The sequence below is a fragment of the Procambarus clarkii genome, chromosome 36 (assembly GCF_040958095.1).
Source record: "Procambarus clarkii isolate CNS0578487 chromosome 36, FALCON_Pclarkii_2.0, whole genome shotgun sequence".
NCBI classification, from domain to species: domain Eukaryota; kingdom Metazoa; phylum Arthropoda; class Malacostraca; order Decapoda; family Cambaridae; genus Procambarus; species Procambarus clarkii.
In genome coordinates, this window is record NC_091185.1 from 40,090,700 (window position 1) to 40,116,368 (window position 25,669).

The following is a 25,669-nucleotide window of genomic DNA, read 5'->3' on the forward strand; positions in this document are numbered from 1 at the left end:
CTCCTGCAGAGTTTAACATGGTTATACCCTGATATTTAGTAGGGCTACCGATGAATCGATGACAATAGTCTGTCCCTACAAGGAGACCGAAGTCGGTGAGGTGATCAGACTTAATATTATCTGCCAATTTTATTCCTCTATTTCTCAGGAATTTGGCTGTTGCTCTCAGACCTTGAACTTGTTGGTCTACTGGTATTTTGTCCACCACAATGGTTTGTACTCTACAGACGTACCTGCCTAAACGTACTGATGGTTGTACCACCTGGTAGACTTGAGGTCCTGCATCTGTTACAAACCCTGAGATGTTGAATGACATCTGGGCTACAGGCCTTAATTGTAATTCATCTGCCAGCTTTTTAGTGACATATGTTCTTTGGGATCCTTGGTCAAACAATCCACGGGTATGGACCTTGGCCCTCTTATTCAGGATGGTAATTTGGGCAGTAGGCAAAGTCGTATTACCTTTAGACTTTGCCGATTGGACACTCTTTGTTTGTTGCACCTTGCAGTACTGTACTGTGGTGGGAATGCTATCTTCCACCTTGGGTCTTGAATACGTTAATTTCGTATATTTACACAGTGCTGCATGGTGCCTACCTCTTCTACACCTGTTACAGGTGTTGAATTGGGTATCACAATAGTCTATGTTATGTGACTTGAGACACCTTGCACATCTCCCTAATTCCTGGAGTCGCTCCATACGAGTGTCTCTGGTTGGATAATTAGCACAACGGTATGTTGAATGTTTCTTTTTGCAGAACATACATGTCCCCCAGCCTACTGCACGTTTGGAAGTTACCGGTTAGGGTGAACTAGTAACAGTAGGCTTGGAGGATGCTGCTGCATTGTCAGATTTTCTGCAACTTGATGTTAGAATAATTGACTGATGTTTATTTGGGGTAGTTGTTTTACCCTTTAATTGACTCTTATTTTCTATTTCTGAAGGCTTGCAAGAGGCTTTAACTTCCTCATTTGCTCGTCGTTTGTTTATGATGGAATGTAAACCTTCAGTGATGTCCTGTACTGTCAGGATGGTGTTATGTTGATGTGCATATAATTCATCTAGTATATCGCTGGACAATTTTCGTTGAAGGACTACTTTGGTCATCCATTCACTAGTAGTTATATCAACCTTAAGACTGAATGTTCTTAGTAGTGACTCAAACTCCATGCTGAAGGATTGTAATGAGTCAGCAGTCTGATCAGGTTGAGGTAAGTCCAACAATTGTAGTACTAGATGTATGACAGTTTTCTCATTGCCAGCATTATCCATACTAGCTAGTTGGTGAAGCCTTGTGGGGCTTGTACTTGGGCTGCTCATAATACTGAACAAGCACTGATGGTAGCCTAGGGTAAATTCTGCACTCACTAGGCAATAATCCTACCTCTACTAGAGGTTAGCACTTAAAATTAATACACATTATATATACAATCATACACACTAATGATTTGAGTGATAAACCAGTGTCACTGGAAGTACCTTTAGGTTAGCTCTTCTATATCACCCTAGGATGGTAGAGACACTAATTAATCACTCAAAGGTGTAATGATCATAAGTAAATTATTATATATACAACTCAATTCGAGTTGATAAAAATTACACCCAAAATAGGGTCTGGACCATTCATTAATGGTGTTAGGTTGTTGAATATAGTACAACTGACTATGGTAATAATGAGACTAGGATGAGCAATAATAGTTCAACTAGTCAATGTTAATATCCTACCCTGTTGTGGGTTGGCAATTAGTAAATATTATACTGTGATCACTAGTGCAATATATATTAAACAATTCTCTATTTTGGAGAAATAATATACACAATTATTGATAATAGCCTCTTAATTAGCCTCTATGAAACTTCTAATATTATCAAGAAGTATTAAATATTATTAGTGACCTCGCGAAATAAACTCCACAAAATTCGTAGATAATCTCTCGCGAAATTTAACACCACGAAATCCGTGAACAATATCGCGAAGACACAGTCACTAATTTGGCTGGCTTCAATATTAGCACTGTCATTTCACGAAATAACACGCCACCAAATATCTGTGGGTGTGCATGAAACCGCTGACGAAGCTGAACTCAGTTGAGGGGGGCTCCTGAGCTCCCACGAGGCAACGCCGCTGTCTTTGACTGGCTGGCCATTGTTTAAATCACACTGCACTAGTTTATTTAATGAATCCACTGGTTAACTGGTTCATCCGGTACTAAGATGACCAAATGTGGGTTCATAGGACCAAATATTCCGGTTCCGAAGGTCCAAATAATTCGGTTTCGAAGGACCAAATAATGTGGGAACCGACCTGTGAGATTTATATTTATTTAATTTATATGAATTTATATTTACGTTAATTTATATACTTCGATAGCAATTTGTATAATGTTAAGTGGACTGTATTTCTGCAATAATCTCACAAATCGATCCTCTACACATTAGGGGGGTTTATATTAATTAAATTTATATATATGCAGCCAATCAAACTACAGTATTAGACTACATACATTGAAGAGGTTCCTTATCTTATTTGTACAGCAGGTATAACCAGGATGTAGACACCACATTTTCCCTCTTTGAGGTAGCTTCCATCACCCTGGTAACTGATGTACAAAGCATGCTTCCTCGTCTTGACCTGTCAAAAGGGCACTAGCTGTAAAGCCAGATACCTATATATGACAAGCTATATCAGAGAAAACACTGTACATGGAACCTTAAAGACCTGGCTTAATTACCTTTAGTTTGAGGCTACCACGTGCTCTAACCGGGTCACCCTATATAATGACATTAATGGCCACAAATGAAAGATACATGGGTTTCGGAAAGAACACTTAACTTGAATTTGTTGACAGCGTGTGATAATGGTACACCTTTGGTTTCCATAACACTTCGTCCAAGTAAAATTAACAGGCGCCATATTTGCTCCCGTGAGCCTCTGGTCTAGTACCAACAATGGCTGCCCTCCCTCACCCTGACGCCTAGCTTACATTGTCCAGATGTCAATAAGTGATAGAAGGGTCACATTTACTCTACTTTAATATTGATAATTAAGTTAATTTATATGAGATGTTTTTATGATGGTAAAGTCCAAAGACTAATGTATTTAAGAATAATTCCCAGCAGAATAGCTGGTGAATTTATAATGGTATGTGGTGATGATATCCCGTTTTCTTTAGACGGTAATTCCACTACAAGTTATGTTTTCTATGGGTAACTTGTTGGTAATACAGCAGCAATTATTATCTGTCTGTATGATATATTAAATGGTGTCGGATTTTCCGACAGTGAGGTTGACAGTTTTTGTAGACACCGGAAGTCAAGCAACTCTCATTAAAAAGTCAGCCTTCAGCACACTTAAAGAGACACGCCTTAAGCGTTGTGGGAAGCATTTAACAGCAGTGAATGGTCAACATATTAATATCTTGGGCCAGGCTACTCTCAATTTTGAAGTGGGTAAGGGAGAAGCTTACCCACACAATTGCACGATTGTCGAGAATCTTGCATTCCCTGGTCAGATTTTGTTGGGAATGGATTTTCTGGGACGAGTTAACTTTTCTTTGTCGGCTCAAGAGGGGGCAAGGAAGTGCAGATTGAAGTTGGGCCAGGTAGTTTATCCCATTAAAATGGTAGATCATCCTCCAGTAATTGCTTCTATTAGTAAGAAACAGAAGTACAACATTCACTACCCTAAGTTGTTGTTTAAGTCTCTTCCAGACACAGATAAGAAATCATGTGGGTTACATGCCTTGGTGAAACAATGTTGCCCACCACATTCAGTTAAATTCATTAAAGTATCAGTGGGACGTCACATTGTACCAGGTACCACCCTTCAGGTGGCTGGGAGATGTGACAGGTTGTTGATCCCTCATCATTGATCACAGTGCTTGATAAAGGTGCCCTTATTCCAGTTGTCAATCTCTCGCACAAAACCTATCGTTTCAGGGCAGGTGATAGGGTGTCTCAGGCTACAATTGTAGAAAATACAGGAATTTTTCAGTATCAAAGCCAGGAGATGCCAGCCACCACAGCACAATGTAGTGCGCTTAATCTTACACAAAGTAGTACAGAGGGTAAACACAAGACCGAGACAGGACAAAGTAGTAATATTCAAGAAGTTGATAAGTTAATCTCGGCTCTGGATTTGCAACATGTGCAACAGTCAGATAGGAAACTTTTGAGAGGGATTTTACGTAAATTCCCTAGACTGTTTGCAACAGAAGACGATCAGATCGGGCTTCTGGATAGGATCGAGCATGTTATTCCTACAGGTGACCATCCTCCTATTTACACCCGTCAATGGAGGCTTCCGGAATGGGCGAAGGAAGTAACTAGGGATGAGTGTCAGAAAATGTTGAGACAGGATGTGATAGAGCCTAGTACATCACCATGGTTGTCGCCAGTAGTGTTGGTACGTAAACCGGATGGTAGTTATAGGTTTTGTGTTGACTACCGAAAGATCAACGAAATTACTAAAGGTGATGTGTATCCTTTGCCACGGATACAAGAAATAATAGATCAGTTTGGGGCAGCCAAATACTTTTCTACTCTGGATGCGAAATCTGCGTATTGGGCCATCCCGGTTGCTGAGAAAGATAGAGAAAAGACCGCCTTCTCTGATGGGGTTCATACTTATCAATTCAAGCGGATGCCTTTCGGGTTAAAGACAGCGCCTTCATCATTTCAGAGGGCAATTAATTATATCCTCAGTCCAGTCTTGGGGAGGCACTCGTTAGCGTACCTGGATGATGTGGTTATCTACTCCCGGACGTTTGATGAGCACTTACGAGATTTGACTGAGACGTTGGCACTGTTAGATAAGGCGGGGTTCAAACTTAACGTGAGTAAGTGCACTCTGGCATCTCAGAAATTCAAGTTTCTGGGATTCCAGGTGAGCACAGACGGTATCCGACCTGACCCCGACTCCTGTCGTGCCATTGCTGACATGCCTACACCTAAGACAGCAAAGGATGTTCGAAGGTTTCTGGAGGCAGCCGGATATTTCCGTCGCCACATTGAGGGTTTTGCAAGTACAACAGCACCGTTAACTGAGCTCACTAAGAAAAATGTTAAATTCGTTTGGAAACCTGAGCATGATAACGCTTATGCAAAATTAAAAAGTCAACTCATTACCACCCCAGTCTTGGCAGTACCGGATTTTGATAAGGAGTGGGAAGTACACACTGACGCCAGTGGCATAGCTATTGGTGGGTGCTTAATGCAACGTGATAATGTCAATCTTCCTCACCCAGTTGCATATTTCAGCAGGAAGGTTAAGGGTCCGGAGGTCCGCTATTCTGCAACGGATAGGGAGGCTTTGGCTGTGGTAGAAAGTGTCAGGTACTTTGAACCATTTCTTTTCCAACGTCACTTTGTCATTTATACAGATCACAGGGCGTTGACTCATATCTTTAAGAAAAGAACTAAGTGCCCTCGCATGTCCCGTTGGTCTCATGAACTAGCTGCTCACTCATTCCAAATACTTTACAAGCCTGGTCCATCACATGTTGTACCAGACACTTTGAGTAGAAACATTGCTACTATTAACGTAAATCTTAATATTGAAAATATTTCCAGTGAGAAAATGCGAGAATTCCAGATGAACGAACCAAGGTGGAAGGAAATTATTGAACTTTTGGAGGGAGGAAAATATCCGTCGAAGAAACGTAATTTAGCAATTCATGATTTTGAAATGAAAGATGGGGTCTTATTTTATGTAAAGGGACAGCAGGATCGTGCAGTTTTTCAGTTGGTTATCCCAGAGGTGTTGAAGAAGTCAGCGTTGAGACTCTCACATTCGTCTAAGATTGCGGGTCATCCGGGGATTTTTAAAACTCACATGAAAGCCAAGTCACTCTTTTTCTTCCCCGGTATGTTAACAGAGGTCATTAACTTCGTTAAGTCCTGTGGTCATTGTCAAAGGAGGAAAGGTACCCTTAAGGTACAAGCTCCATTGCAAGAATTCCCAGAAATTTTGGAACCTTTAGATCGGGTGGGGGCTGATCTGATTGATCTGCATCACAGTCATTCAGGAAACCGTTACGTATTGGTGTTGGTAGACCACCTGTCCAGGTACACCACACTGATTGCATTGCCTCAGAAAGATTCACGAACTGTTGCAAAGGCGTTCCTAGAAAGGTTTGCCACGGTATGTGGTCCCCCTAAAGTGCTAGTTTCTGACAGAGGTCAGGAATTTAATGGGAATATTTTTAGAGAAGTATGTAAAATTATAGAAACCACTTCAGCATTCACGACGGCTTATCACCCTCAGGCTAACGGAATGACAGAACGGACGAACCGGTCAGTTAAAGATATGCTTGCAATTCTTGCAGAGCATGATGCAAATTCGTGGGACGAACAACTCCCCTATGTCCAGTTGGCTCTGAACACTGCCATCCATCGGTCCATTAACACCCAACCCCTTTTGTTGTTCACAGGGCATTCATGTAATTTCCCGTCAGGTCTGCTTAACATACATAATATTGTATATGGGGGAAGATTACCCATCAGAAGTTTTAAATAAGATGAAAAATGCATGGAGAATTGCAGCTAGGCCTTCCAAGACAGCACGAGATCGCTATGCTCAGCATTATGACAAGAAGGTACGACCTCTTGAGTTGAAAGTCGGGAGTCTTGTGTTGAGAGTTAATGAGGCGGCTCCTGCCAATCAGAGTAGGAAACTTGCTCCTAGATGGCGGGGCCCTTACCGAGTAATTGAAAGAAAAGGTCCGGTTAATTTTGTTATTAAAGGTATTTTTGAAGACCAAGTTGAGAGAACGATTCACATTAATAAATTAAAACCTTATCACGGGAGGGAGGAACTAGAGCTGCCTTCAGCAAGTCTAATTCCTGACCTGTCTAATGATCCAAGTGCTGAGTCAGATGATGAGGATGACCTCCTGTCAGACCTCATCAGTAGTCAAGTTCAATCTTGTCACCCTATGGTAACAAGGTCGCGAGCTGTACAGTAAATTGTTAGTGAGCTCCCTTAGTCAGGTTTAGTAACAATCTTAGAATTATCCTGTAGAGGCAATGGTGTGTATTTGCTGATGTGCATGACTCAGGTAGCATACTTGCCTTGCTCTGGGGTTTCCAACTTCCTATACCTCAGAGTAATATCCATGCTTCCGCCATTTGTTGTTGTCTGTCTTTCTCAGGTCTGATGGTACACAAGTTCCAGCCTCCCAGTCACACGTGAACCAAGGATCGAGATCAGCAGATCTGGGGATGACCCACCTGGCTGATAAGATAGGGGTCTGAGGCACGTTACATAAAGTCCTCCCCCTTGTGCCCGGTAACTCGTCAATTGGTTATCCGGAAGGGGTGACTGGCGTACAGTCACCCGGCCGACACCTCCCGTCACTAACGAGGTTGTCCCAGTCCAGCCATGCTGTCTTCACGGAGCAGAGTCCAGTCACTATCACAACCGTGGGCAAGCTGTCTCAAGGTCACCAACCAAGCCCACCAGCCGCGTAGTCAAGACTGCGGGATAAACCGGAAGTGGAAGACGAGTGGTCTATGAAGAAGAACGCTAATTGCAAGGACTTGTCAGCTCCCTCAAAATCTGCGGTTGCGTCGTCTGTGGAAACCAAGATGCAACGCGGTGGTCTCAGGTACGAACAGCACTACCCCTACAGAGTGCTTGCGGAATCGCCAGATGAGGTACAATCCTGTACCTCGGCCCAAGATCAGCTGCACGAGGGGTTGCACGGAAGGTGTACCGGCCCAGTAGTACCGGGATAACAAGTAAACGCCGGTAGATGACGTCGCCCAGGAGCTGAGGCAGGGCCCACCTGTCCTGTCACCATGCCATCCTCTTCAACGCCACTCGAACCTCACTACCAACGCGAGACATCGTGACACGTCGAAGCTGTGCTCTACTGTGGCAGCCATGGTTAACAACAATCCATCAAGACTGTTTGGGGAGCGATAAGAAGAGGTGAACCCGGGTTCCTGTTAGCGGGGTCCACCTGAGCTGACAGCCGCCAGTTGTCAGCTGTCACTCAAGTCAGGTGCGGGTAGTACGAGACCCCCTGTATTGTCCGTAGTTGGCCGAGGCCGGAAATGGAACTTCCAGACGACCAGGATCTTCAAGCAACATGAGGTAGTCGCCGGAATCTACAGCAACGAAATGTCAACAGGAACGTACGAGAGAAAATATTTATAGAAAAGTTTCATATAAAAATAAACGCTATTAATATAGTAAACTGTGGTAACTCGGAACAGTTCAACTTTTAATTTTCCATCTGATAATAAGCACCTATACACCTTCGGAAAGTTCTCTGGAACAGTATTAAATGTTGAAAACTAGAACTAGCGAAATAGAGAAATAAATCTAGAAAGTGAACATTAGAAAATGACCCTGTCTCTAGATAAGTTGTATGAGTGACCTGGTTTGAGAACCATCTAGTAGGGTCTCTAGAAACGTTGATCAGTGGGAAACTTTATCTAGATTTTTCTAGATCCTAGATACTGATATTTATATATACATATATTTTTTTATTTTTTTTTGTGGTTTACTGAACAATAAGGGTGTGGTACACAGTCTGACAAATGTGTTCACCCGCTGTTGTTGTAGACTTGAGTATGAACTCTGGGATATTAGGAGTTTGAGGAACTTATATCCAGGGTGTTGTTGTTGGTTAAGAGACATGTCTGTGGACATTGAATTTTTTTTTAATAATAAAAAAAATATTTTTGTGTATTTTCTTTAAATTTTATGATTGGGATGCGCTGTGGTGGGCAGTTGCCACAGGTGTGGAGTGGAACACTAGGTCCCTGAGAGGTTGTGTTCCTCTATTCTGATATAATTTTATAATTTTGTTATTTTTTTAATGACATTGATTTTTTTTTAATGTTTTGTGTGATGTGTTTGATCTTTATTCCGGGTGGAATACTGGGATAGCTGAAGGCTATCAGCTGATTTTAGCTAGTTAGTAATTGTTAGGTTTGGATTTCTCCAGTTATTTGTTACTATATCAAGACAGGTATAGGATGTTTTGTCTTCCAGGTAGTTGGAAGGGTACGGGACTGCATCCAAGTTGGACAGTCAGGATCATAGGGACGGTCTCTGTCCTTATGTTTTATGTATTATTACTGTTGTGTTGATAGGTATAAATACATGCTGGGGCACACCTTTTGGGTGTGCCATTATTGTTGTTGGAGTATTGTATGGAATTAGTTAGGATTAGATAATTTCTTTAGTTTTGAGGCATTGGTTTAATATAGTGTTGGGTTAAAAATGTTGTTTTTGGAGTTAATGGTTAGGGTAGGGCAGGATTTATGGATAAGAAAAGTGTGTGTAACTTCCTTTACACACAAATTTCTTAATTTCCGAGGAGGGGGAGTTGTAATGATCTGGGGCTCAGATCCTTAGTTCTCCCTTCTCCCCTCCTTTCCTTCTCCCCTCCTTTCCTTCTCCCCTCCTTTCCTTCTCCTTCTCCCCTACTTTCCTTCTCCCTCTCCCCTCCTTCCTTCTCCCCTCCCCTTGGCCGTCATTCGTCTCCTCCTCTTCCCCCCCCCCTGTCGCCCATTTGTCAGGGTCAAGAGGATGACCTGAGGGTGGTCTTGGATACCTTGGCTTCTCCCACTCAACTTCCCCCTCAAAATTTCCCTCTCCATCCCCCTCTCATCCCCTCTCTTCCCCTCTCACCGGTCCCTTCCCCATACCAGGCAGAGTCAAATGTCCCTACTCGTATCTTAGAGGAAACAGGCTTGAACATAATTTATCAGTTTTGTAAACATTGCTCGCAGGTGCACTGGGGCTCCATAGAGGCGCCTTGTCTCCCTTCTCATAGCTGGGGAGAGCTGACTCAATCTTCAGGATTTCATGTAGCTTTCCACGGCAGATCAGTGAAGGTGATTGACCTGAGATAAGGGCCAAGTCCTTATTGGCCCTAGAGAGCCAGACCTCAGGCCTACGTGTTAAATGGTTGGCCATTGCCAAAATAATGGGTGGAGCCCTGGGGCTGTATTAGATGGTGGGAGGAGTAATCCTTCCCAGCAATAAGTTGGTAAAACAAAATTTGATCAGTGTGTCCTGGGAGTGTATTAGGAACAGGGCCGCAAGCCCGTATCCTAGGGACTGAGGGCAGCCATCAACATCTTGGCCGTGGTGCGGGTGTTTAAGGTATAGTAGCACTTGAGTTTCGTGCCCTCAGTAAATATCCATTGTGCCTCTAGGGGAATAGAAGAGGTTATGTGTTCAAATTGTCTTAATTTACATGTTTCATAAAATAAATTGCATAGCTTGTTCAGTGGTATTCACTTAACTCCCCTTTGATATATTTTGTTACTTTGTCATTTTTAGGTGTTGTATTGGAAGCCCCCAGGTTCTCCTACAATTAATCGATACTAAAGTTGCCCTTGGATTTAAATTAGTAACGTAAATTACACAAACTAATTTTCCAAAATTTATTACTGAAAGTCATATTACCCGGAGTCCCATGGTTACTGATTCCTTGCCTTCCTGGGGGATCGGTGATCGATACATTCAGGTATGGTTGGTCGGGAAGGTGGTGGCAGTGAAAAGGAGTTTTGTTTGAGTTTTATGCCCGATCGCTTTGCGTAATAGTGGCTTTAGGCATTGTATGTACTAGCTATACCTATAAGTTAAACAATCCTTGTAAATATTTATTGTATGTATGTACCTTACCTAAATAAAATTGTATTGTATTGTATTGTATTGTTATTGTTTTTTTTAACTAATAACCCTTATCCTTCGTGTATCTTCCTCATTTAATATTCCTCTTATATACGAGGCAGTCCAGTGAGGGGTCATATTGGACTGGAACAGTGTTAAGCTGGGGTATTGAGTAAAGAGAGACAGAATTACAACAGAGAGCGTATAGTACGATTATGAGAGATCACAAGATAACAGGATTAATACTGGGGAACATTGGGTAATTACAATAGAGGCCGCGGTTATTACGACAGGGTAAAGCGGTCTTTACACCAGAACGTCGTACTCGGCCTACTATGCATGGCCCGATTTGCCTAATAAGCCAAGTTTTCGTGAATTAATTTTTTTTCGACTACCTAACCTACCTAACCTAACCTAACCTAACCTAACTTTTTCGGCTACCTAACATAACCTAACCTATACAGATAGGTTAGGTTAGGTTAGGTAGGGTTGGTTAGGTTCGGTCACATATCTACGTTAATTTTAACTCCAATAAATAAAAATTGTCCTCAAACATAATGAAATGGGTAGCTTTATCATTTCATAAGAAAAAAATTTGAGAAAATATATTAATTCAGGAAAACTTGGCTTATTAGGCAAATCGGGTCTTGCATAGTAGGCTCAGAAGTGCTTTCTGGCTACTAGGTACGACATATATATATATATATATATATATATATATATATATATATATATATATATATGTTGTGACGGTAACGCGTTGGTGTTCGGCTGTTTAAGGCTAGGGGTATGGCCTCGTCACATAGTTATAAAAAAAAATAGAAAAACTGGAACTTCGTCTGTGGTAAGGTAAGGAGAAGACACACAAAACACAAGTAAAACTTTAACAATGAAATTTTAATGACGTTAAATAAATCAAAACATGAAAATAATGCACAAACAAATTCTTATAATAAAATCAATGAATCAAAATAATAAGAATTCTTAAATGACAAAATGAAAGTTACGTTAAGGCAAAATAATAAGAAGTGCAACACAAAAGTTAAGTGGGAGGTGCTGGAATATTGGCTTAAAGCCACCACCTCTCTCAGTACACGCTAACGTCTAGCTGGGAGGAGTGCTGGCTACGAAAGCACGGAACATTCTGAAGACTGATGTTGGGGCGACCCCAGACATCGGGTAGTATTGGGGGGCGAGTGCAGGTGCAGCCAGACCGGCGACCAATCAGCGGAGCCGTAGCGATCAACGGGTAGTTTGGTGATTTGGGTCCGAACAGGTGGCGGGCTGCATACGTTTCTGCTCACCCTTGCAAGCCTTGCTGGTGTTGTTGTCGTTGTTGGACATTTCTTCCATAGTCTTTTTATATAATTGTGAAGACGTAATTTTGGAGGGAAGAGCAGGCTCAATCTCTTGAAGGAGATTATCGTCACAACTCTCCCCCGAAGCCTGCGGTTCTGGAAGAAGTACGTCGTTATGTGGTGGAGTAATGGATGGAGTCGCTTCTACTTCATAAACTCTGGAGAGGGCATCGGCTATGGTGTTGTCAGAACCCTTGATATAGCGGATCTCCAGGTTGAAGTCTTGTAAATACAGAGCCCATCGTAGAAGACGCTGGTTGGTGAATTGGGCTTGATGTAGGAAGCGGAGAGGGTTGTGGTCTGAGAAGATGGTGGTAGACCTGGCGCCTTGTAGGTACGGAGCGAAGTGTTGGAGGTTCAGGACGATGGATAGTAGCTCCTTTTCAATAGTGCTGTAGTTCCTCTGGTGTGGTTTCAGTTTGTAGCTGTAGTAGCTGACAGGTAGAACCTCCTCGCCTCGTAGTTGCATCAGGACACCACCAACGCCGGTACCACTGGCGTCGACATGAAGGACGAAAGGCTTGGTGATATCTGGAGAGGCGAGAATGGGGTTAGAACAGAGGAGGAATTTGAGTTGTTCGAAAGCAACGGTTTGCTGCATGGTCCAATTATACCGTTGCTTGGGACTGGTTAATAGAATTAGAGGTGTGGCGACTGTACTGAAATTCCTCACAAACCTACGGTAGTAAGAGGCAAGACCAAGGAAGCGCAGGAGCTGCTTCCTGGTGGTAGGCTGTGGATACTGTAGGATGGCTTGAGTGTGTGAGTCTAACGGAGCTATGCTGCCACTCCCAATAACATGACCCAGATAACGCACTTTACCTTTCGCGAAAGTGGACTTGCCCAGGTTGATGGTGAGGCCGGCTGTCAGGAGCTTGGAGAACAGACGTCGCAGCTGGAGCAGATGTTCACTCCAGGAGTTGGAGGCTACGACGATATCGTCCAGGTAGGCGTATGTGTTATCCAAGCCCTGGATGACACGGTTGACAGCTCTTTGAAAGGTGGCCGGGGCATTACATAGTCCGAAAGGAAGGCGTTCATATCTGAAAAGTCCAAAAGGAGTGATGAAGGCAGATATCTCTTTAGCGCGCTCCGTAAGACACACTTGATAGTACCCCTTAAGCAAGTCCACTTGGGACAAGTACTGGGCACTACCAATGGCATCAAGGATGTCATCTATCCTTGGCAAGGGGTAAGCATCCTTGACAGTGACAGAGTTCAGTTTTCGATAGTCAGTGCACAACCGCACCTTACCTTGGGGTTTGGGCACCAAGATACAAGGTGAGGCCCAGGGGGACTCACAAGGTGTAGCCAGTCCATGGTCCAAGAGGTACTGCACCTCAGCACGCATGACTTCCTTCTTGCTCGGGCTGATTCGGTAGAAGGGTTGACGAATCGGCCGGGTGTCGGGGAGCAGTTGGATGTCGTGCTGGGTAACATTACACTCTTGGGGATCATCTCTGAACAACTCTTGATGTTCTCTGAAGATCTTGACGAGAGGTGCACTATGATTATCCTGAAAGTATTTGGGAAGATCATTAAGGATTTCGGAATTAGAAAGCGCTGACTCCTTGTCAGTGCTTTCGGGAGGAGAAGCTGGGAAGGTCTCACTGTGGATGTAGGGTTCTGTGAATGTGGAATAGTTAGTCAAGACAGTGGGAGGAGTACCATTATATTGCTTCAGGAGGTTGACGTGGCACAGCTGGGTCTTCCGCCGCCTATCTGGAGTCTCTATCACATAATTATTATTATTCCTGCACTCTTTGACGCAGTAGGGTCCTGAAAATCTGTTTTGTAAAGGTGAACCTGGGATAGGGAAATAAGCAAGGACGAAGTCTCCCGGCTTGAATTTTCTTACTTTGCTGGTCTGGTCGTAATGAGTCTTCATTCTCACCTGGGCTTTCAATAGATTATCATGGGCAAAGCGGTGGACTCTCTCTAGAATGTGTTGAAGGTTTTGAAGAAACTGGGGCACATTCTGATGCTCACTGAAGGTGGCATCTCTGAGAGAGTCTTTGAAAGCCTTAAGGGGAGTACGGCACTTACGGCCGTAGAGCATCTCATAAGGAGATACTCCTAGGGACTCATTGGGGAGACTTCTGAAAATACACATTATTAGGTCAATCTGCTTATCCCAATCCTTTGAGGTTTCACTACAAAACTTTTTCAAGAGTGCTTTGATGGTCTGATGACTACGTTCAAGAGAACCCTGTGAAGCAGGATGATAGGGGCTGGACAATACCTGTTTGATGTTGAACTCCTCCAGTGTTCTTTTGAAGAGATCACTGGTGAAGTTGGTGCCACAGTCACTTTGAATCTCCCTGGGAAATCCGTATTGAGTGAAGATCTTCAGTAGATGTTTGATAACCGTAGCAGCCGTGATGTTCTTCACTGGAACTGCTATGGGAAATCTGGTGGTAGGACACAGGATGGTTAGGATGTAGGCGTTACCTGAACTGGTCCGAGGTAAAGGACCAACACAGTCTATTATGAGTCTGTGGAAAGGTTCCGCAGGCACCTGTATGGGAATCAGTGGTGCTCTGGGAATGGAGACGTTCGGTTTGCCTGCCATCTGACATGTATGACACTGTTTTACGTACTGTTTGACGTTATTTACCATACCTGGCCAGTAGTAGTCTTGACGAATCCCATGGTAAGTCTTGTTGAAGCCGTAGTGGGAGAATGATCCGTGGGCCAGGTGTAGAATAGTGGGCCGCAGGCTGGTGGGAATCACAAGTTGTTCGGTGTTGGCCCAATCGTCCTCCTCCTTCAGTTTACTGGGTCTATATCGGCGGTAGAGCAAGTCGTTCTCTAGGAAGAACCCAGGAATACTGTCGGGTTGAGTCTCAGCCTGGAAAAACAATGGTGTTAAAGTAAGATCTTCCCTCTGCAACTTACGGAACTCCAACTTGGTCAGATGCGGGGGTAGTTTCTGAGGGTCTTGAGGGACAGCGGTAGCAGTAGAGTCAGCTGGCTGTGGACGTGCGGCTTGTGCACGGGTGGTCACGAGAACCGGAGGAGAAACTTCACTCTCTTGAACCTCTGCTGGAACATACTCAAGAATAGGGTTACTTGGCACAGAGTTACACACCTGGGGTTTGTCCATGACGATCAGGTTGGTTGGTTGCAGGTCTTCTGCCAAGTCGTTGCCTAGGAGAAGTTGCACTCCAGGCATGGGAAAAGGCTTTTCCCTGACGGCGACTTGGACTTCCCCGTTCACGTAGGGACAATCCAGGTGGACTCTGGCGAGAGGGTATGGAGTAGTAGCAGTGAGGTCAGTGATGAAGACCGTTTCCCCGGTGTAGACTATGTTGGGCACAGCCGACTTCAAGATGATCGATTGTAGAGCCGCTGTGTCCCTCAAGATCTTCAATTTGAAACGTCCCTCCGGATTTGAACCGTTGGCAGAGACAGTTCCAGTATACAGGTGGTTACTGAAAAGAGAAAGATCATTAACATCAACACCAACATTCATCACAGGCTTACCGGACTTAGGAGGAGTTGGTTTGGGTCGTTGTTGGTCAGTGGTTCCCTTGTATTGAGACTTACCACACTTGTCTATGGTATGTCCATAGAGTCTACAATACTTGCAGTACAGTTGTGAACCAGCTTGATCGGGGCTCACCTTCTCGTAACTGTACCACGACTTCTTACTGGAGGATGGTTCAGGTGTCAGCCGGTGGATGAGGCTGTAAGTGTCAGCCGACTTAGCACACTTCATGTAGTCGGTTTCTTCTTTATCTGCTAAGTAGAGGCGGACAGGAGGCGGCACACGTCTCAAGAATTCTTCAACAAGCATCAGGTTCACGAGTTCTGTAAAAGTAGAGACATGTGCTGCTTCCAGCCATTTCATGAAATACCTCCGTTTCGTGTTAGCAAACTCGAGGAAGGTAGTGGTACTTGCCTTCAGGTGGTCACGGAATTTCCTTCTATAACTTTCGGTGGAAAGTAGGTAGGCGTCTAACACTGCTTGTTTCAGAGTGTAGTAGTCATTCTCAGACGCCAAAGTACTGAGTGTGACTGCAGCTCTACCTGTAAGATGGACTCTGAGAAGTGTTGCCCATTGGTCGACAGGCCAACTGAGTTGATTAGCAAGGGTTTCAAAGGTGGTAAAGAACACATCAACTTCTGCTTCTACAAAGGATGGCATTAACTTACTTGCATGTGATATATTAAAACTGACGGGAAGATTTGCAGTAGCTTGCTGGCGTTGAGTGAAGTGTGAAGTTTCCAGGGCGATTTCACGTTGACGACACTCTAGAGCCAGAGTTGCTTGTTGCTTGTCATGTTCGCGTTGCATCTCCAACTCGCGTCGTTTGGTTTCAAGCTGTACTCGTTCCCGCTCCTGGAGTGTTTCAAGCTGTACTCGTTCCCGCTCCTGGAGTAGTGCAACCTCACGTTCCTGGAGGGCGAGTCCACGTTCGTGTTCTTCTCTTCTCAAAGCAGCTTCACGTTCTCTGAGGGTGATTTCTCGTTCTTGTTCTTCTCTTCGTATGGCAGCAGCTCGTTCTTGTTGTTCGAGGGCTTCCCTTTGCTGCTCACGTTCAATCTTGGCCAGCTCTAGTTTAAGTTTCATCGTTGCCAAGTCAGTTTTATCTGCAATATAGTAAGTTTCATGAGTTTCAGAGTCTATCTTACCTTGCTCTAAATAGTAATCCAGCAACAGGTTGTGTAGGTCATTTTTGTTGGCTTGGTAGGGAACTTCTAGTTGATACTCATGTGCAAGAGTTTGTAGTTCAGTCCTCTTGGCACGACTTAAAGTCCCTATTTCACCTGCTGGATTTGCACGGAAAGTTTGGAGACGAAACATGGTGAAATTAGCAAATAAAGGTACACGAATGTTCAATAATGAAATGTCAGAAACAGGACAACGTGGCAACTGGCACCTATCCTGTGTGATCTTTAACAATTAACGTTAAGTGAAAGATATTAAATGATTAAATTAAATCAAGGGCGCAGGAAATCTTGTACCCGGTACTCATGTAAGAGAATAAGGGCAAGAAAATCCTACTAACAAATGAAACTAAGTTTCGAAAACAAATGAAACAGTTAAATGCTTCAAAAGTAAAATTGGTAGTCCAAGGATGTAGGCATACCTTGCCAAGTCTCTATAGGACATAAAGCAAGTTTTTCCCACTGAATTTAATATGATACTTACAGAATTAGCGAACTTTTGTGCTCTGAAAAAATAAGCTAATTCCCTACCGTTGTATGTATCATCATCTCTGACTGACGTGTAGGGGTGCGAGGTGTCAACTGGTGACGAGAACTGCTGCTGAGGTCCCAATTCAGCAACTAAAGTTCGAGCTAGAGGAACTATGGCCCTCTTTGTCCTCCTACAGTCAGATTGCAGAAGATTGGGTACTCTTGACCCGGGGCAGACCACAGTACCAGGGTACCAATATGATGATCTGTCAGAATGAGAAATATTCAAGGGACATAGATGGTAAATACGAGTAATAACATGGAGGGAGAGATGACCAATTAAGAGTATGACTGAGGCCTACAGTCACCACGTAATCCAAAGTTGTCTCACCTTCACTATATGTTACTCTCGTAATGCACAATACACCGCACCTTATAAAAAATGAAATTGAATGAAAAATAGTAAAGCTACGTTAACAGAGTTAAATACGCTTACCATAAATTACCACTTGGCACCAGTACCTGAGTGAGGCTCCTAGGACAGGCCCCCATAAAACTTGTGACGGTAACGCGTTGGTGTTCGGCTGTTTAAGGCTAGGGGTATGGCCTCGTCACATAGTTATAAAAAAAAATAGAAAAACTGGAACTTCGTCTGTGGTAAGGTAAGGAGAAGACACACAAAACACAAGTAAAACTTTAACAATGAAATTTTAATGACGTTAAATAAATCAAAACATGAAAATAATGCACAAACAAATTCTTATAATAAAATCAATGAATCAAAATAATAAGAATTCTTAAATGACAAAATGAAAGTTACGTTAAGGCAAAATAATAAGAAGTGCAACACAAAAGTTAAGTGGGAGGTGCTGGAATATTGGCTTAAAGCCACCACCTCTCTCAGTACACGCTAACGTCTAGCTGGGAGGAGTGCTGGCTACGAAAGCACGGAACATTCTGAAGACTGATGTTGGGGCGACCCCAGACATCGGGTAGTATTGGGGGGCGAGTGCAGGTGCAGCCAGACCGGCGACCAATCAGCGGAGCCGTAGCGATCAACGGGTAGTTTGGTGATTTGGGTCCGAACAGGTGGCGGGCTGCATACGTTTCTGCTCACCCTTGCAAGCCTTGCTGGTGTTGTTGTCGTTGTTGGACATTTCTTCCATAGTCTTTTTATATAATTGTGAAGACGTAATTTTGGAGGGAAGAGCAGGCTCAATCTCTTGAAGGAGATTATCGTCACAATATATATATATATATATATATATATATATATATATATATAACTGAAAACTCACACCCCAGAAGTGACTCGAACCCATACTCACAGGAGCAACGCAACTGGTATGTACAAGACGCCTTAATCCACTTGACCATCACGACCGGATACATACCAGTTGCGTTGCTCCTGGGAGTATGGGTTCGAGTCACTTCTGGGGTGTGAGTTTTCAGTTGCATATTGTCCTGGGGACAATTCAGGCTTGTTCGCATATATATATATATATATATATATATATATATATATATATATATATATATATGTCATACCTAGTAGCCAGAATGCACTTCTCAGCCTACTTTGCAAGGCCCGATTTGCCTAATAAGCCAAGTTTTCCTGAATTAATATATTTTCTCTAATTTTTTTCTTATGAAATGATAAAGCTACCCATTTCATTATGTATGAGGTCAATTTTTTTTTATTGGAGTTAAAATTAACATAGATATTTGACCGAACCTAACCAACCCTACCTAACCTAACCTAACCTATCTTTATAGGTTTGGTTAGGTTAGGTAGCCGAAAAAGTTAGGTTAGGTTAGGTAGGTTAGGTAGTCGAAAAAACAATTAATTCATCAAAACTTGGCTTATTAGGCAAATCGGGCCTTGCAAAGTAGGCTGAGAAGTGCATTCTGGCTACTAGGTACGACATATATATATATATATATGTATATATATGTATATATATAATTATATAATAAATACAGAAAATAATAAATACAGAATATGCGGTCATATTCAATGAAACATATTTGAAAGAAAACCTGCTGCCAGTATACACCAATATATATATATACATATATATATATATTTATATATATATATATATATATATATATATATATATATATATATATATATATATATATATATATATATAATATATATATATATATATATATATATATATAATATATATATATATATATATATATATATATATATATATATATATATATATATATATATATATATATATATATATATATATATATATATTTATATATTAGTATATTTTGGTAGCAGTCTTTCCTGTAGACATATATTATTAAATATGACCGAAAAAGTAAGATTAATAATTCTAGCACGAATTTTCTCGATCTTTCGTACATTTCTTTTAACTGTTGGTGGTAATTCAAAAATCAATTCTCCAAAATTCATTTTTATTTCTAGTCTGACGCGACACTTGAGCGCGTTTCGTAAAACTTATTACATTTTCAAAGACTTTAGTTTACACATACACAACTGAATAGAACTTACACATCTCCGATTTGTTTATATCTACATTTGAGTGAGGTGGATGGGGTGAGGTGGCATTAATAGGGTATTAATTTCATCAACACAAGACAGAACACAAAACAATGGGTATTGAATGGAAGTGATTGTAGAAAGCCTATTGGTCCATATTTCTTGATGTTTCTATATTGGAGCGGAGTCTTGAGGTGGGTAGAATATAGTTGTGCATTAATTGGCTGTTGATTGCTGGTGTTGACTTTTTAATGTGTAGTGCCTCGCAAACGTCAAGCCGCCTGCTATCGCTGTATCTATCGATGATTTCTGTGTTGTTTACTAGGATTTCTCTGGCGATGGTTTGGTTGTGGGAAGAGATTATATGTTCCTTAATGGAGCCCTGTTGCTTATGCATCGTTAAACGCCTAGAAAGAGATGTTGTTGTCTTGCCTATATACTGTTTTTTTTGGAGCTTACAGTCCCCAAGAGGGCATAACGAAGGGTAACGAAAGACACTACAGCCGAATTAAAAGCAAAGGTCAACAAACTGATCGAAACTGTGAACGCCAAGAAATCCGGACTCCACCTGCCAAAGATTATTGGGGAATATAAACCTGGATATGCGTATGGAAATGTCAAGACACACAAGCCTGGAAACCCACTTCGACCAATCATTAGCCAGATACCCACACCCACGTACAGACTGGCGAAGCGACTCAACGGCCTGCTGACTCCTTATGTCCCTTGCGCCTTCAGCCTGAAGTCCCCAAAGGAATTTGTTGACTTACTGCGCGGCACACGGGCCACAGGGATAAGAGCCTCGTTGGACGTAAAATCACTGTTCACTAACGTACCTTGTAACACTGTAAAAGTGTTTGATTTAGTTTATTTAAAATATATATAGTACATGAGTCACAGACAAGGATTGAGAAGGCGCCAGTTTGTCCACCGGAAAGTCACACCTCTGAGAGTTAATGACCTCAAGTGACCTGAGGTCAGGTCATGTGAATTTCACCTTGCTTCTGCTAATCTCATAATTGGAGCCTGGTATCCTTCAAACATGCCGACGTTTAAGGAGTGGCTTGGTAGAGAGCCGGAGGCTATCTACTTGTGGCCGGAGTTAGCTACTAGGTTCCCCCAATATATACTCGGAGAGCTATCGATTCGAGAGAATTAAGCATTAAGAGAAGAACAGGAGACGAGCCAGCAGAGCAGAGAAGACGTCCCTAGCAGGGAGGCTGTCGGCCGGCAGGGCGACAGGCCGGAGGCTATCTACTTGTGGCCGGAGTTAGCTACTAGGTTCCCCCAATATATACTCGGAGAGCTATCGATTCGAGAGAATTAAGCATTAAGAGAAGAACAGGAGACGAGCCAGCAGAGCAGAGAAGACGTCCCTAGCAGGGAGGCTGTCGGCCGGCAGGGCGAGACAGTCTCTGTCAAGCTACAGACCCCCCCCCCTCTATCCAGCTATAGGCAGAGACACTTGGTGAGTTGAGCAGTAAAGTGACTTGGTCGTGTTTTACAAGTGTTGTGTGATGATCAGGGGCAGTCAGTTGTAGTGTTCTCAGATTCTTGGAGGATGACTCACTTTACATATATATATCTTGAACATTGCTTAAATTTTTGATACTTAGTATGTGAAATATAATTGAATTTATTATTTAAATGGCCTTTAACTGTGTCCCCTATGTTTGGAGTTGATAAAGATGGGACAGATTAATAATGACCTGGTAATAACATCTTTTGAGAATATTGTGATACAGACAAGTTCCATTCCTTGTCTTGTATGTAATGATCATGAATGGATGGTGGCAGCATTTCGTCTTCTACTATCTACTCTTCTACTTCTACATTCTACTCTTCTACTTCTACTATCTACTCTTCTACTTCTACCTATCTACACCTCTCCCTCCACCCCTCTCTAAACTCTCACTTTCAACTAATGACCCTCCTCACTCCTCCCACCTCCCTACCTCTCACCCCAAACCCTCACTAATTGCTTCACTATTCATTTCTTTCCATTCGTTTTCTCTTATACGTTTGTGGCAATGATTCTGTATTCTAGAGTTCTCTCTAGAGTTTTGGGTAACTGATCAAGTTACGGCGCCTTGTAGTCTTAGCACCTAGGTAGTCAAATACCTAGGTTACAAGGTGTTGAACGAGAGAGGTTGCCTTAGGATCTCTGGGAGTGCTCTAGAATAGTTAGCTAACTGGGGACGGGATAACGGACTAGAGAGAGCTGTTTCCCCCGGCCTTGTTAGTTAACTGGGGGGTGGAATAATGGACAAGATAGAGCTATTTCCCCCACCCCCCCGTTACAACCTGTGGACGAGACAATCGGGATGATAGCCGACAGAGTGTATCGTGATCCAGCCTGTACTCCTCTTGACATACCAGAAAATATTCTAAGGAAACTACTCCAAGCTTGTACTAAAGAGGCACCCTTCTTGAGCCCGGGTGGGCACATGTATAAGCAAGTAGATGGGGTCGCCATGGGTTCTCCCCTAGGTGTCCTGTTTGCAAACTTCTACATCGGTACCATCGAGCAAAAAGTCTTAGTCGACATGAACTTGAAACCGGCCATATACTGCAGGTATGTTGACGACATTTTTACACAGGTACCTGATGTCAGACATCTGCAGGTGCTGAAGGAGGCGTTTGAGCAGAGTTCCGTGCTGCGTTTCACTTACGAGATGGAAAAGGATGGGAAGCTGCCCTTTCTAGATGTAACAGTCATGGAAAAGAGCGGAGGTTTCCACACTGCAGTCTACACTAAGGAAACGAACATAGGAATGTGCCTAAATGCCAACAGTGACTGCCCAGACAGGTTCAAGAGGAGTGTTGTTAACGCATATGTCGACCGTGCTCTCAGCCACAGCTCAGAATGGAAGCAAGTCGACGAAGAACTCTGTAGGGTAAGGCAGGACCTAGTCAACAACGGCTTCTCCAATGGTTTCGTCGAAGACATCATAAGAAGGAAAGTGAAACGCCATGCAACCTCTGAAGAGACAACTAACACAACACCTATACCCCCTATTAGACTATTTTACAGGAACTTCTTTTCCACAGCTCATAAAACGGAGGAAAGGGTCCTGAAAGATATTGTTAATAGAAACGTTATCCCTACAGACAAAAATCAGAGGATACAACTGACGATTTACTAAAAAACCAGAAAAACGGCCAGCCTACTCATGAGAATCTCTCCAGACACAAAGCAGAACGCTTTAAAAGAGACTAACGTCGTCTATGCCTTCAAATGCCCTCTTGGGGACTGTAAGCTCCAAAAAAAACATTATATAGGCAAGACAACAACATCTCTTTCTAGGCGTTTAACGATGCATAAGCAACAGGGGCTCCATTAAGGAACATATAATCTCTTCCCACAACCAAACCATCGCCAGAGAAATCCTAGTAAACAACACAGAAATCATCGATAGATACAGCGATAGCAGGCGGCTTGACGTTTGCGAGGCACTACACATTAAAAAGTCAACACCAGCAATCAACAGCCAATTAATGCACAACTATATTCTATCCACCTCAAGACTTCGCTCCAATATAGAAGCATCAAGAAATATGGACCAATAGGCTTTCTACAATCACTTCCATTCAATACCCATTGTTTCGTGTTCTGTCTTGTGTTGATGAAATTAATACCCTATTAATGCCACCTCACCCCATCCACCTCACTCAAATGTAGATATAAACAAATTGGAGATGTGTAAGTTCTATTCAGTTGTGTATGTGTAAACTAAAGTCTTTGAAAATGTAATAAGTTTTACGAAACGCGCTCAAGTGTCGCGTCAGACTAGAAATAAAAATGAATTTTGGAGAATTGATTTTTGAATTACCACCAACAGTGAAAAGAAATGTACGAAAGATCGAGAAAATTCGTGTTAGAATTATTAATCTTACTTTTTCGGTCATATTTAATAATATATATATATATATATATATATATATATATATATATATATATATATATATATATATATGTGTGTGTGTGTGTGTGTGTGTGTGTGTGTGTGTGTGTGTGTGTGTGTGTGTGTGTGTGTGTGTGTGTGTGTGTGTGTTATTCTAACATCAAATCCGTATTACATGACAGGCGCGGTGTGCTCGGAGCTGGGGGTGCGTATTGCAAGAGGTGGTGGCGTATTTACCCAGATATACGCCACCCTTGGGGAGCTGCCTGCTGTCTTGGTCGCTTCTACCTTACTCCTTGACCTTATTCTTCTCCCTGCCATAGGTAAGTCATCATTAAGGTAACTGGCAGGTGGGCAATGGGTATGCTTGTACATCAGCTGGTTCTGGTAGTATATCTGCTAGTTCTGGTAGTATATCTGCTAGTTCTGGTGTTATATCAGATGGTTCTGATAGTATATCTGCTAGTTCTGGTGGTATATTTGCTAGATCTGGTGGTATATCTGCTAGTTCTGGTGGTATATCTGCTAGTTCTGGTGGTAAATCTGCTAGTTCTGGTGGTATATCAGCTCGATCTGGTAGTATATCTCTTAGTTCTGGTGGTATAACTGCTAGTTCTGGTAGAATATATATGCTAGTTCTGATGGTATATCTGCTAGTTCTGGTGGTATATCTGCTAGTTCCTGAAATTTATTTGTCAGTTCTGGCAGTATATCCGCTAATTATGTTAGTATCTCAACTAGTTCTAGTAGTATATCAGCTAGTCCTGGTAATACATCAGCTAGTTCTGGTAATACATCAGCTAGTTCTGGTAATACATCAGCTAGTTCTGGTAATACATCAGCTAGTTCTGGTAATACATCAGCTAGTTCTGGATATACATCAGCTAATTCTGGTAATACAGCAGATGGCTCTGGTAATATATCAGCTAGTTCTGGTAATACATCAGCTAGTTATGGTAATAAATCAGCTAGTTATGGTAATAAATCAGCTAGTTCTGGTGGTATAATAGCAAGTTCTAGTAGTATATCAGATTCGGGGTATATATCAACTAGATCTGGTTGAATATCATTTGGTTTTGGTAGTATATATGTTAATTCTGGTAGCAAATCAACAAATTCATGTAGTATATCCTCAGGTTCTAGAAGCAGATTTAAGGTTTTGGAAATAACTTTTAAGGTACTGGAAGCAGATCAAATGTTTCTGATTGTAGACCTGAACTTTTTTTATTTTAGACCTGAAAATTTCAGAAAATAAATTTCAGGTCCTAATATTCTGAAAGGAAATTTCCTTCCAGCTCCATCTGGAAGGTTTTGGAAGAAAGTATTAATGTTCTGGAAGTAGATCATAATATTCCAATAATATAAGCTGCGTGTCTGTTCATCAAGCCACAATCGGCTTGTAATTGTCCAGGATGGACTGACATGTCGTCATGTTCTCATCGTCTGGTGTGGATTGTTCATCATGTTATTGCGACTCATCTCCTTAATCCTAATGATCTAATAGTAGAAGTTAGTTACAGTTTTACCCATCCCATCCACTTACTGTTTGGGGAATGGGGAATGAGTTGACAATGCAGCTGGTGAGTTAAGAGGACAGAGTCGTCAAATGATGAGAGGCTAGTTAGATTATGAACGGTTTAATTAGGATAGGTTTGGTTAGGTTAGGTTAGACCGGTCAACAAGGCACAGGCTAACAACAACTAACCTAACCCTAGGGATGTCAACAGGTCTCATCCCAAATGCGGAAACCTGAAGCAGGGGACTGACCATCGCCAAGACCAAAACAGCAGGTTCTATTCAGGTTTACCCCTACCACCACTCCCTTTCCTCTTCCCAGAACCACCAGAACCTCTTACCTCTGCTCACCCTACCTTCCCCCTCACCTCACTCCACTAGAACCACCCCCCACAGCTCAGCCCACCTCCCCCCTCTCCCAACAGCCGCCAGGGGGAGCAGCGAGTACGTGGGGCTGGTCACAGAGAGATGGGTCAGCGAAGCACTCCAAGCCAGACTCCCTCTACTGCAGGAGTGCCGGTACTTGGCCCCCCATCCTGACCTGCTGGCGGTGGCACTCCTCCTTCTCTCTACCCTCATTGTCGT